Genomic DNA, 12,828 nt, shown 5'->3' with positions numbered 1-12,828 from the left:
ATGCAGTGCACCCTCCACCCCACACTGGCACACAAAGGCCAGTCATGACACCAACTGGGCAGCTTTCGGTGTCCTTGGAATTGAACCCTCCAAAGAAAAATATGGCCAGGCCCTGTCTGTATGCTATAAATGGTATGTTTGAGAGCTCTAAGCCACCCACACCCCTTTCTGGTGCTGCTCCCGGTTGGAATTCTAGTCCTAGAAATTATTAAAAACAAAAAACAAAAAAACACCGGAAAGAGAAAAAGCCAGGCCCAGGGAGAGGAGGTCCTGACCCTTTTAAAGAGTGGACCCGGGTGGCCAGAGCGAGACATCCTGGCGCGCTGGGCACCGTTTCCACGGTTACAGCGCGCCCCCTGTCGGCCCCAGGAACCCACCCACGTCCTCTGACCCACACTCGCAAACCCACAACTCGGCGGCATTTGGGCATCTTCTCCAGATTTCTCCGAATCCCTCCCCTCATAAAAAACTATCCCCGGGGTGCATTTCTTTGGAAGTCTGCCCAGCCCAAACAGGCAAGACGCTGGAGGGTCAGTTCGAGCTAGGTCTGTCCAGTCAGCGCGGTTTCAGAGAGCCGTGGCTCTCCAGGAGAGGTGGGCTAGCCGCGGCAAGGGTCGCAAAGAAGGCCCAGCCCCTCATCTTCTCTGGCTTTGCCTTCGGGATGCCACTTCCTCCTGCACACCAGGGTCCTCCGAGCTTGGATTTGTAAAAGGGTATTCAGAACTCTGGCAGAGAGGAAGCTCAGGCTGGAATGCTGTAAATTGCTCCGGGAGAGCTTCCCTCCAGGAAAAGTTTTCAGGAGCTGGGCTGTGAACAGATGTTTCCCTAGTCCCCCTTGAGTCAGACCTCACCTAGGGCTGAGACCCACGAAGTTGTCCTTTGTCTGGTCCTCTCCTTCCCTTCCTCTTCCTCCAGCCCTGCTCAGTGTCTGTACTGAAGCCGCCTTACAACCAGCAAGTGTGCTAGGTTTGCAGTTTGTTTTTATTCTGAATGTTACTGTGGCCGTCAAAGGGGCCTAAGACCTGGGCTCAAAGCCAGGCCACCTCTGCCGCTCCTTGGAAGATAGCTGGGATCTTGTGTCCCTTAGCAAAAGGCCTCTCAGAGCCCTCTTTGCCAGTGAAAGGAGCTGGAGGGGAGGTCATAAAATAGAACCTTAAGCCACAGCCTATCAAATACCAAAGGGAAAATAATAAAAGGCTGGTTCCTCTGATCAATACTCCAAGTGGTAAAACCCTTAAGAGAGTAAATATCCAGACAAGGCCTTGCTCAAGGCTACAGCTTGTGTGGGGCCTTTCCCTGAGAGTCTGCAGGCGAGAGTAAGGTGGGAATGATGAAAATGTCAAGGGAAGTTAGTGAAAGCAGCTTGTCTACTTTTGAGCAAGACTTTTAGTGATGGAAACCAGATGTGCACACATCCTCTAATTCCCAGTGGGATTTTCCTGGCAAATCCCCAGTCTCAGTGAAGAAGGGGTGTGCAGAGAGCCAGAGATTATAATCTGCACCTTACTTCCTGTAGGTGGGTTATTTCTTAAATGTCCATCCCCAGCACTGAAAGCCAAAAACAGGATTAAAAAACCCCTGTCTGTGTTTCAGTCATACTTATCTTCAGGCTTCGTTTTCCTCCAGCATAGTTGTTCTGTCTTCATATCATTGTTGTTTCAGTATTACTTTCTTTTATCATCTTATAGTGAGATGTGTAATAAGGTGATTAGTCCTCATGTTAAGGAAACTCTGGCAAAATAAATTGCACAAATATTCACTCAGTTGTCATCCTCAAAAGAGTGGATGGAGAAGCCACCTCTTCAACTAACCAGGGCTTTGTGTCCTGAAAAATGAACCTGTGTTGTTTTGCTTATGGGAATCCACGGTGGACAGGGTGGGCTCTCCCTGCAGATCAGAAAGGAAGAGAAGTATCCACAGCAACCACAGTGCGGAGCTCCCAGCGTGGTCTGTCTGTCGCACAAGGAAGCCTTTCTCTGTGGACAAGGAGGAGAAGCAGCGTTTACCCACAGCTGTCTCCCTGCATGCGGAGGCTGATTGCTGCCGGGAAGGCTGGGTGTAGGCATGGGTCACTCACCTCTGTGGATGTGGGTGTCTTAGGACCCACTCCCATCTGCAGAGTCCTGCACAGGAAGTGGGGCTTGGCCCATCTGAGCCTAGAGTTTCACAGATCTTTCTCAACATCTAGACGTCCACTGTTGCCTTTCAGCCTATTTCTGGGGTGTGGGCCTCTCACAACGACAAACCGAGATCATTAGAAGAAGCAAAAATAAGGACATGACTATTTTTGTAGCAATAATCACATGCCAATATGAGTGAGAAGTCTTGTTTGAAGGATGCTTAAATTAGATGCCTCTGCATTTGTGCCCGTGGGAGCTGTTTCACCCATTTCTATGCTATTCTTGGGGGACATCTCTGCCATTCTTGCCAAAAAAGGCAAGCAGCAAACTTTATTCAGGACGAAGTGCTGTAGACTCACTGGAACGCAACGGGACTGTCAGGCCTGGCCACTTGTTGTGCCATGGGGAGCTGATATAGAAGCAGCTCAATAGCCCTATGCTTTCACTGCTCACAGACTTGGTTTTAGTGTTTAGGATGTGTGTCCGTGTTAGCCCATCGATTCAGCTTCCCAGTGTAATTCCAGGGGAAAGCCAGTAGAGCTGGGGATTGGGTGTGAGCTTCACTAGAGGGACCACAGCACACCAGGGGCTGCAAGGCTGGGCTGATTACCCAGGCCTGGCCCACCCCTCCGACTTGTATGCACATAGGGATCCCCGCCGACCTCATTAACATGCGGGTTCTGATCAGCAGGTGGAGCAGCCTTCCTGAGGGCCATGCAGGTGGCTGTGAGCCACCTCAGGCCCCCTGAGCACAGGTGGCAAGCCTTGGCCTTCAAGGTGCTTTGTCTCTGCTGCTCACTGTCTGCCCTCCAGCAGGTCTCTAGCACACATGCACAAATGCATGCGCACACATGCGGGGACACACACACACTTGTGCACACAGAGCCCAACCCACTTTTCTGCCTCACCCACCTGTACCTTAGGTCCCCACCTCTTTCCTTCCCCTGAGCTCTGCTCTCCAGAGACTGGGACATCCTGGGTTGACCTGGGAGAAGAAGAGACCTGGGGCAGTGGCAGCCCAGCCAGGTGTCCCCTGCTATGGCACCATCCACCAGCTGCAGCCCTAGAAGGGCCTCTGCAGCCAGAGGAGGCTCGGGCCAGGCTGTGCCCACTGTGTCCAGGCCTGCATGGGTCTACTCTGGCAGGAAGAGGGCCGACTGTCTCAACACCCAAATCTTTCCCTCAATCTCAGTGTTTACTTAAGAAACAAAACAGAAGGATGGAGAGGAGAGAGTGTCCAGCAGGTTGCTGTAAGTAGAGTTTAGAATGCCATTTGTCTGCTCTTTTAAAAAGACCTGGATCTCCTCAGAAGGCATCTGGGAGACAGATTTTCTTTCACAAATTTTGACTGAACCCCAAGACCCCACAATGAGCCCCTGCCAAACACAACCTTTCTCCTTGGTATGCCTCCCAGATATCTTCCAATAGATATAACAAGGAATGTTTAGGAATTAAAATGAATCCCAGAAGTGAGAAGTTAGGGGCTTGGTGTTCCTATTACGTTATGCTTGCTCTGTGTGCAGCGGGCATCTGTTGCCGGTGCTGAGCCCGCTCAGAGTCTGTCTTCCCGTGTGTGAACTGCTGATGGGGAAGGGAGGCTTTCCAGTGGGTAAACTATGTTCACAGATGCTTGCAGAGACTTCACTGAGGGCCACAAAGCATTTCTGCCAGTGACTTAACCCACCTCCGATTTGAAGGGACGTGGGTTACGGATAACAAAGTGGGCTCCCTGCATGGAACTGGACAGAAAATAAAGCTCGCTTGCACAGCCAACTGCTCCTCACCCTCCGGGTTGCCCTTCGAGTCTAACATCCAGCACTAGGCCACAGCGCTTGCTGCATTGCTATGTTGTGAGTGACTGGGGTTGAAGTCTGTGGGGTCCTCTCAGGGAGGTCTGCAAGGCTCCCCACCCTCCAGTTCACTAACTTAGCTGGGCCTTAGGTGTGAAACATGCAAATCCACCCTTCCAAGCCTTCCAAATCAAGCGCTAAGTAGATGCTAATGATGAGAAGCCCCAGCCCGGGCACATCCTGGCCACAGGGCCTGTCTCAGACTTCTACCCGCTCCACTGTCTTCTTCATAAGTTCGACCAAGTCGAGAGGAGGTGATGCTATCTCTATTTCTTTCATTCCTTCCTCCCTTTGACCTTATTAAATTTAGGAAGATAGGATTCTATTTTATATTCATATATTCATTTCTCAAGAATTCCTTCCACCTCCTCTTTCTCAGAGCCTGGGCTCTGGGAGGGTAAAAGGGATTGTGGTGTGTGTGTGTGTGTGTGTGTGTGTGTGTGTGTGTTCTCATCAAACCCGAAGTCACAAGAGCCTCCCACATGGGGACCTGGAGGCAAAAGGTAGAGACCCCCTGGCTCAGAGCCACTCTGTGATGTTTTCCTCCTGCCCATCCTCCTGCCCAGGGGACTTCCATTTGTGAGAGAGAAGTGATCAGGAGTCCAGGAGAAAGGGAAATAAAAGCCCACAGGTATTATCCGGGTGACTGGGACCTGTGATTTACATTTGTTTGATGTGTGCGTGTGTGTGTGTGTGTGTGTGTGTGTGTGTGTGTGTGTGTTGTGTGTTGTGTGTTTGTAGTTTATCAGCAGACCCCAAAGATCTTCACTCTAGAATACGGTTCAGTAAACAATTACCTGACTGCGCTTTCAGGTCCTCCTTTTCAAGATGATGAGAAAAAGAAGGAACAATGGTCATGCCAAAAAGGAACGTAGCCATGTGCAGCCTATTCTCTGCACAAACTGAGCCCAGTGCGTACTGAAGGATAAAGCCATTAACAGGTTTGTCTTCAGAACATAGTGGAAGCCATCAGTGTCAGGGACATTTCTGAAGCGAGCGTCTTCGATAGTTATGTGCTTCCCAAGCTGTATGTGAAACTGCATGACTGTGTGAGTTGTGCCATTCACAGCAGAGTGGTCAGAAATCTATCTTGTGAAGCCCGTAAGGACCAAATTCTTCCACCCCGATTTAGACCTGCTGGTGCTGCCCCACGACCTTCACCAGAGCCCGTGGAAGGGGAGCTGGGTCTTAATGGATTGAAGAAAACTCTCTTGAGAAAGAAATAATAAATTCAACATTATACTTTTTTTAAAAAAATCACCTAACTTTATTAGGGAACATTGTACAACTATAATAAAGAGTGATATAAATACTGAGGACTCATACAAAAAAGTAATCACTTTCTTTACTTTTCTAGTTAACTTGATATCTTATTTGTGGTGCCATGGGTCGAAGTCAGGATCTCACATGGGCTAAGCCAGTGCTCTGACACTAAGCTGTAGCCCTGCACACAACCATTTTATCATGGCTGAGTAGCTGCAGAATGTTACTGATTTGCTTTACTTTGACAGCAATAAACCCTGTCACTGCCTGTGGAAGTTTTGAAGTTCACACATCAGACTCTCAACCTTGACCTCCTGGAAGTTGGCCCTCGGGAGGGAACTCCTGCTTTCTACTTTGTACCTGCTTTGCTTTTTATAAGGCCTCTTCTGTTCCCACCATGAAACAGACTTAAGCCCAGAGAAGTGTGGTCTTTGCTGCTGGTTAGCTGCTGTGCCACACACGAATATTTCTGTCCTTCTTAACCGAAACATACACTTTTCCACATCTTGTTTTAGACAAAATGAGCAAATCCTTCCCCGGAGGAACAGAGTCTCTTTTTGTAGGAAGAGGAGTCAGATCAGGAACACCCATAGGCTGGAGATGTTAGAGAGGAAAAAGAAGCCACCAAGACTTGATAAGTCTGACCTAATTTTATTTTATTTTTTTAATCTTTTATTTATTTGGTATGGGGTCTCGCTATGCAGCTTGGACTCATAGTGATCCTTCTGTCTCTGCCTCCCCAGCATTGGGATTATAGCATGGTGTACCACCATGCCTGGTTAATTTGACCTAATTTTAAAGAAAAAAGGTAGACACCACAGGGCAAACTTATAGAACCAGAGAGTACTTACCTTGCCATGGTTCTTAATTGCTTATGGCCCTCAGGAAGTGAAGGGATTGAAATGCAGCCTCTGTGTGGTTTCATTTAATTAATATTTATGACTGCAAAAGAAAATTAAATAAGGTAAACGATGTAATTTTAAGCAGCCCGTGGTCACAGTCAGCAGAACTCACAACAAATTCACAAGTAAGAAGTCTAAATGCTCTGGGAATGCGTGATCTCAGCCCTATTTCTCCATTTCATTTTTCATGCCTGTTGAGACCTCCAATACCAACATCTTAAAATACCACAGTGACTGTTACCATGTTTTGCACATTTTTTCTGTCTTTATGATTGGATGTCTGAAGGAATAGTTAAGAGCATGGGATCAAAGACATTCTCTTTAGACCTTTCTATAATTTCTCTCTTGGGTACCTCTAGAGTGCATACCTGTCAGGCGCTCATTCTCTGAATCACTGGTAATTTGGGTTTTTCCTTTGGGGAACAGAGTTGATGAGAGAGCTTCCTTCCCTCTAATTAGGAGCCAAGGCCAAAAACTTGGCTCAGCTTCGGTGTGCTAAGAAATGTATCTTGAATGGGTGGGTGGGTGGATGGATGGAAGGTGGCTGGATGGGTGGAAGGTGGATGGATGGGTGGATGGATGGATCAATGGATAATAATGGGTGGGTAGGTGAGTGAATGGATGGATGGGTAGATGGAAGATGCATGGATGATGGGCGGATGGGTGGATTGGTGGATGGGTAGATGGAAGATGGATGAATGGATAGTTGAATGGATGGATGGATGGATGGGTAGGTGGGTGGATGATGGATGAGAGGGTGGTGGGTGAATGGATGGTTGATGAATGGATGAGTGGGTGGGTGGATGAGTAGATGGATAAATGGGTGGATGGAAAAATGGAAGAATAAGGAACAAATGCTATGCAACTTTGACTTGAGAGCTCAGAGTCTGCCTATGAACACTGGTTTTGGTGCAGTGAAATCAGAATCCAACAAATCCCAGGTTGGCACTCTTCAAACTTCTATTGATGGTCTGCCCTATAATTAGTGTAAAAAAGGGAAAGCCTAAGATAGACGCTTCCAGTAGGTGCACACTGTGGAGGCACATGTTGTACTAGAAAACCCCTTTCTCTGTGTTCCTTGCTGTGGCTCTCACTGCGAAGCCTGAGCAACTCTGCACAAGGTCCTCCTTGCCCTGGCTCCGCCCCCTCCATTCCGTCCCTCAGTGGGCCTGCATGCGTGTAGCACTTCCAGCTCATCTCCACACACGCTCGTGTATCCCTGGGTCTTCCCATGTAGGTACACACACACGGATCTTACTTGTGTGGTGTACACACAGAGTTCACACCTCTCAGTCTATCAGAGGTTATTGATGGCCCAGGGAGGTCCCTGGACCCCAGACGTGCACCCTCCTGAGACAGTGCTCCACGGTGGGGGAATCAAGGAGGGCTGGCAACCACACATGAGGGCATCTCAGGTACATTCACGAGGAGAGGACCACAGACTGACTCCCAAGTCACTGTGGGTGGGATGAATGATGGATGGATGGATAGATGGATGGGTGGGTGGGTGGATGGATGGATGATGGCTGGATGGGTGGATTGCTGGATGGGTGGGTGAAAAGATGGCTATATGGGTGGGTAGAAAGATGGAAGAATAAGGAATAGAAGATATGCCACTTTGATTTGAGAGCTCAGAGTCTGCCTGTGAACACTGGTTTTGATGCAGTGAAATCAGAATCCAACAAAGCCAGGATGGGGGACTAAGGGACTCCTGGCTCCTTTGTCCCCTACCACCTGGCCACCATCCTCAGGAGCTGCTAACCCAGCAACCATGGCTAAGTGGCCCAGGACTCTGTACCAGCAGTCCCCTCCTCCCCCTGAGGCCCTGTGTCCCTTCTGGCCTGGCAACGCTCCCTCCTCCTCCAGGCATAGCCTCACTGTCACCCTGTGCAGCTGTATCCAGGTGTGGTTCCCCCTTGCTATGATCACACCCTCCCACCGTGGGCGAAGGGACCCTGGGACCTCATGCATGAGGCGTGGTGAGCTCTCTGGGCACAGGCACCAAGGCAGATGCTGATGGACAGCCACGGGGCCCACGCTGCTGAGAGCCCCCCCCCCGGGCCCTCGTTCTTCCTGGCTCCTGCTGTGGCCATGCAGTCATCCTCTTGCCCCTCTAGAGCTGTACTCTCAGTAGCTGCTCCTCGAGTCTGTGCTCTTCCATGAAATAAACTGGGCAAACACGTGTGCATGCCACATTGTTTCTGTGTGGTGAGAAACCACGAGTGTAAATAAGGACCAAAATGTATTTTGAAATAGGAGGAAAATGTTCAGGTGAGGAGGGGAGCGAGAGAAAAGGGAGAGGGAAAGGAAAGAAGGAGGAAAAAAGGAAACCATGCAAACAAAACTTTGTAAATGAGTAGGAGAGGAAAGGTTGAAGCAGGGGGGTAGGAAAAAGGGCGGAAAACCCAAGTTATATCAAGTACAATTTCTCTATGACAAATGTGATCATTATCTATATTCAAAATGTACCAATAGGGGCTGGTGAGATGGCTCAGTGGTCTAAAACACCTTCTTAGGACAAGCTTAGCAAAGCACAGGGACCGCAGTTCAATCCTCCAACACCACATGCTAGCCAGCCCCGCCCCCTGGTGGGCTGAGCTGGCCACACACACACACACACACACACACACACACACACACACACACATAAATAAAAAAAAATTAAAAATAAAAATAAAACAAAAAACCCAAAATGTACCATAAAATATAATGTAAAAAAATAATAAAGGCGCGTTTTTCAGGAGCCGCTTGGCCAACACTCCTGGACCTGCATCTCCCGTGTGCCCCAAGGCCTGGTGCTGATGTGGCATCCTGAGTGTCCCCAAGGAGCTCTCAGGGCTGGGAGCTGGGTGGAAAGGAGCAAGGTCACCAGGCAGGGTGTGATCATAGCAGCAGGGGAACCACACCTGGATGCAGCTGCACAGGGTGACAGTGAGGCTATGCCTGGAGGAGGAGGAGGGAGCGTTGCCAGGCCAGAAGGGAAACAGGGCCTCAGGGGGAGGAGGGGACTGCTGGTACAGAGTCCTGGGCCACTTAGCCGTGGTTGCTGGGTTAGCAGCTCCTGAGGATGGTGGCCAGGTGGTAGGGGACAAAGGAGCCAGAGGGCTGCAAGGATTGCCATGGTGTCTTCCCTGGAGGATGAGGAGCCAGGTTCAGGATAGCTGTGATGCTTCCTTCCCTAGAAGGGCAGAGAGAAATGAGGTTGGGTCATCTCCAGGGGCATTCAGAGGAGCCGTGGGACTGGGTGGCCTGGTGCTGGGCATGAAGACCCTGCAGAGGCAGAGGCCGTGTCAGCTGCAGAGGTTCCTCCTGAGGTCATGGTCCTGCCTGGTGGCCTGGCCATCCAGCCTGCTCAGGGCTGTGGCTCCATGGGCTCTGGGACTCACCATGGGGTTGGCCAGGGCTGCTTTGGGTCCAAGCCCCTCCACCACCCACTCCCTCCTGTTCTGCCCAACTCCATGCCCCTGCTGCTCAATCCTCCTCACCCTGTAAACGTACCTGGCATGCTGGTCCCTGAGTTAGAACCTGGCAGGGAGAGCCACCTGGGCAGCCATGGTATTATGCAAGGAGGACGAGTACATGGGTAAACATTCTTTCTAAAAAAGAAAAAAATTCTTCCTAGCATCCGTGGCACAGAGTGCAGACTCCTCAGCCTGGAGGAAGCAGTTAAGTTCCTGCTTGGGCACACCTATGTAGTTTCCCCAAAAATCTCCCAAGCAAGACAGAAAGGTATAAAGGAAGGGTAAACATGAAACCTGGGGCTGGAAGACTTGCAATCTAGCTCCCTAACAAGGGCACCATGCTGGAAAGATCCCAGAGTGAGCAGGGGATGCACCTCAGGACCTGGGAGAGGGTGAGAAACTGAGGTGCAGAGGGCAGAGAATGTAAGCTGCCCATCTGCAGGTGGCCACTTTGGGTGCCAGGGCTCAGTTGTGCTGGGCCTGTGACACCCAGAGGGGCGTGTGCTTGCAGAATTGTCCCTACCTAAGGTGAGCTCCTTGGTTGGGTACAGAGGTCTCAGCTACCAAGAGAATCCTCATCCTGGGTGGGTAGGGCAGGAGCTGCTTCCATCAGATACCCTCAAACCCAAGGGTGCAGAAGCTGGCAGATGGAAGTTGGGGTCGGGATTGAGTTCAAGCCCTGTGGCTGGATTTTAGTCTCCATTTCCTAATGCGATGGCTCAGAGGTCTCATCCTCCTTAGTGCCTTGGTCATAAAAAAAGATAATGGCAAATGCCTTCTAACTGTTGTAAAGTTTAAACACAGCTTGACTTGATTTCCTAGACAGTATCTTCAACAATAACTAGTCTCCAGGGGAGAGAAGAGTAGGTGTAAATAGGATTCATATTTATCACTGGTCCTGGACTCCAGACCTGAACCCCTAAGGGTGGGGAGGACACAGATGCCCTCTAGCTCCTTCAAGATACAAGCATCATCCTGAATTTGGTTTTTCAGGTTCATGGGCCATGCACCACCCTACAGCAAACATAATCTTCTGCCAGAGTCTTTCAGATGAGCTACTCAGAAAAATCCCTCTGACCTCTCAAGGGTTGCTGCTTCAGATCTTAGCAAAGTGGAGCAAGGAGGTCAATGTCCATGAACCCGGATGGAGAACACATCTGGGTTCACATAGAGAGTACACACCAGAGGGAAAGGCTCTGTCGGTCCAACCCTAACCCTTTGGTGCCATATGTGGGGGCTGTGATAATTCCCACCACGTGTGAGAAGACACAGCCCATTTCCAGGGCCATTTCTACAAAGTCCTGGTGGAATTTCTCCCATCCTTGTAAGAACTCTCACTCTCCAGTCTTAGGTTTACTTTAAACCCACAGCCTTTGATTATGGCCCCATGAGGTTAATATGATCTTAAATCAGTCACAAGACCCTGCAGAATTTATCTGGAAATCCCATTCTCTCTTTATTTTATCACTATCCCATTATCCTTTCCCATAATTGAGCTTTATGTTCTAGACGTTAATCATTTTAATTTTAAGACTAGATAACATCTGAAGGACTACCTCTTATTTCCTACACTCTTTTATGAAGTACTAAGTGGAGCCTTAACTTTGCTGACAAAAAAAATCCAAATGCAAGCCCGAGGTGTTTCAGATTTTATGATCTGAGCGTTGAAAGAAAAGGCTGAGCCTTTGATTCATATTCTATTCCATTTCAAGCACAGCTGTGAAGGAGGGATTTGCATGTTTAACAGCGTTCAGAACAGCTCTCACAATGAGCCCTCAGGGTCTTAGCAGGAAAATTGCTATTCATCCTCAATGCATTCTCCAGGGTGCTGATTGGATGCTGGGGCCTGGTGGCAGCCAATCACAAAACATCAAGTGGAGACCTATCACAGGTGCGATGCCCAAAAGTTATGGTTCCTTCCCTGAAACTGGCTATCAGGAAGCCCCTTCCTTTCTAGGGGTCAGAGCTCTAGACATGTCCCATTTCCTGGTTTTGTGTAGGCAACTACACAGGTAATCACCATCTCTTTAAGAAAACATGCTGGGAAGTGGGCTGGGAAGGGAAAAGATTCATTAAAAGCCCTGCGAAAAATGTCAATCAGTACTGCTTAGAACCATAGCCTGGCCTGTGTGCCAGGAACAGAGATGGTTGCATTTATATAACATTGTACAAGGCAAGACGAAGGCACAGCAGTTCTGCTCCCTGGAACAGCAGATTCCCCAGGGGCTGCTCTCCTTTGCTTAATTGGACTCATTCGCATGGCTTTCCTGCAACTATCAATATGGTGGGCAGGACCTGCTCTGCTGGTCACTGCCTTTGCTGTCTGCAGCACTCTGCATCTGTCCTGGGAGTTGTCTTCCCCCTCACTTAGGCTGCCGTGGAACCCCAGGTGGTCTCATCCAAAAGCATCCACTGGCTGAAGAGAGAAACTGGCACATGGCACTGAGCATAAGTCTGACTCAGGACCTTAGCCTGAGCCTCTGCTCCTTTTTCTTCTGCACTCACTAACGCTGGGTTGGTGCTCAGCCCTTTTGTCCTGTTTTCTCATCTCACAAAGAAGGTCACAGTTGGTTGCTCCTTCCACCAAACAGCACAGACAGCATGTCAGACTTCCCTCTGCTGGTACTCAGTGTCCAACATTTGCAACTTAAAGGGGGAGTGACTCATGGTTTCAGAGCATTTAGTCCGTGGTAAACTCTGAGGCAGGAACAAAGTGGAAGAAAGTAGTGGTAGTCAGGAAGCAGAGCACAGGAGAAGGGCAGCAAGAGGAAGGGGTCTCACAGAGTCCCAAGGTCACAGCTCCTTGGGCCACACAGAAACACCAGGATATCCACTCTACTAACCCCTTAAAGGGTTCCTAGGCCAGTCAAGTCGGCAACCCTTCTGGGCCATCCCAGAGTTCATCCCTGCAGGACACAAAACTGTTCACCATCCCTTGTAGCACAGTAAGACTTCGGTCTGTGCCAGCTGTCTCTGGTTGAGGAGATGACTGAATGGATTTCCACAGCACTTAGAAGGGGTCTTACTTAGTCTACAGGATGTGTGGTGCTCAAGGAATTCTCTCCAAGGTGGATATGGGTGGTGATGCCATCCAGGGAAGCTGAAAGCCTAGCCTCTGTCACCCACACTGCTCACTGTGTAGCCAAGTGCTTCCTCCAGAAAGAGAGGCCTGGCCTGGCCTGTTCCTCCTCTGAGGGTGGATGACATTTCCTCTTGGAAAGCTGGAAGCTTA

This window comes from Octodon degus, unplaced genomic scaffold (genome assembly GCF_000260255.1).
Source record: "Octodon degus isolate 3935 unplaced genomic scaffold, OctDeg1.0 scaffold00073, whole genome shotgun sequence".
In the NCBI taxonomy this organism is placed as follows: domain Eukaryota; kingdom Metazoa; phylum Chordata; class Mammalia; order Rodentia; family Octodontidae; genus Octodon; species Octodon degus.
Note: the sequence above shows the minus strand (reverse complement) of the source record.